Source organism: Alosa pseudoharengus, unplaced genomic scaffold (genome assembly GCF_046254945.1).
Source record: "Alosa pseudoharengus isolate Yale_2024_CS ecotype anadromous, Long Island Sound unplaced genomic scaffold, YU_APseudo_1.1 YU_APseudo_1.1_scf_18, whole genome shotgun sequence".
Taxonomy (NCBI): Eukaryota; Metazoa; Chordata; class Actinopteri; order Clupeiformes; family Clupeidae; genus Alosa; species Alosa pseudoharengus.
Window position 1 is genome coordinate 12,239,386 of NW_027468650.1, and position 1,371 is coordinate 12,240,756.

Below are 1,371 nucleotides of genomic sequence, written 5' to 3' on the forward strand. Positions count from 1 at the left end.
TCCTAGGCCCTACGGTTCTCGAGATATTCACAGAAAACTGTCTCCGGCCACCTACAGGCCAGTTGGTGTACAGTAACATAAATTAATTTATTGTGTGGCCCCCCATGAACGGAATTCCACAAAACTTGGCGTGCATACAGAGGGTGTCATAATGATCCTACACTTCCAATTTCGTGCGGTTTTGACTATGTTAGGTCACAGATACCTGCGATTACAACACCTCATTTTTACTTTTTTGTGTTTAACTAGGTGGCGCTATACATGAAATGAGTGGTTATGGAATGGGTTGACATGGCCCCTTGAGATCAACATACAAAAAAAAAATGGTCCTCCTAAACCCTACAGTTCTCGAGATACTCACAGAAAACTGTGTCTGCCCTACCCTCCTTTCGGGGCTCCATTCCAGCGGGGGGGCTGCAGATCAAAACGAAAAACGATGGTTCCATGCTATCCATGTGGGGTTACATGCCCACCAAGTTTCGTGTACCCCGGTCTTTCAGTGTCCCGGGAATCATTGACGGAAATTTGGGCTTCGCTGCTCGGCGGTCATAATAAGTCCCGACAGGGCGAACCGGTTCTTGTTCCGCCCTGAAGGGACTTATTTTCCCAATAATGACCGGCGTTCTATACATTATCCCGCTTATTACACGGCTACTTGCCAAAACGAAATAATAAACTCCCCACGATATGACTTTAGTCTACATAGCCTAGCCTATTTGTTACCGTTCATCGTGGCATTTGCTGAGAAACAAATAGTTCGCAACAACACACGCTGAACTTGAATCAAACCTTCTTTAGAACACAGCTGATCAACCGTCTGCTTTCACTTTTGAATGAAGTTCCAGTCCTTGCGTAGTGATATGAAAGACGTATCAGAAGCACAAAACCCATTGCCATTGACAGCGGTAATTATATGTTTGCAGCGGTAATTACATGAAAATATGTTACTGTAGAACTTTGTGAAATCCCATTCAAGCCAATGGAGCGTTCTACTTGCCTTGTGAAGAGCCGTGTAATATTCCGAAATGTTCTACTCACTCACGAAATGTATTGTAGCAGGTCACAAAGCTGATTTTGTGATTCTCTTATGCATTTCGTCCACGTAATGAAATTATCGTGACACATAATTCATTACGTAAACTGCTGACTCACGAAATGTATTGTATCAGGTCACAAAACTGATTTTGTGATTCTGTTATGCATTTCGTCTACGTAATGAAATTATCGTGACACATAATTCATTTCGTAAACTGCTTACTCACAAAATGTATTGTACGTGATTCTATTATGCATTCCGTCAACAGAATGAAATCATATGTCACTGAATGCATTTCGTAAGTTATTAAGTTACTATTGCGTGGACGGAATGCC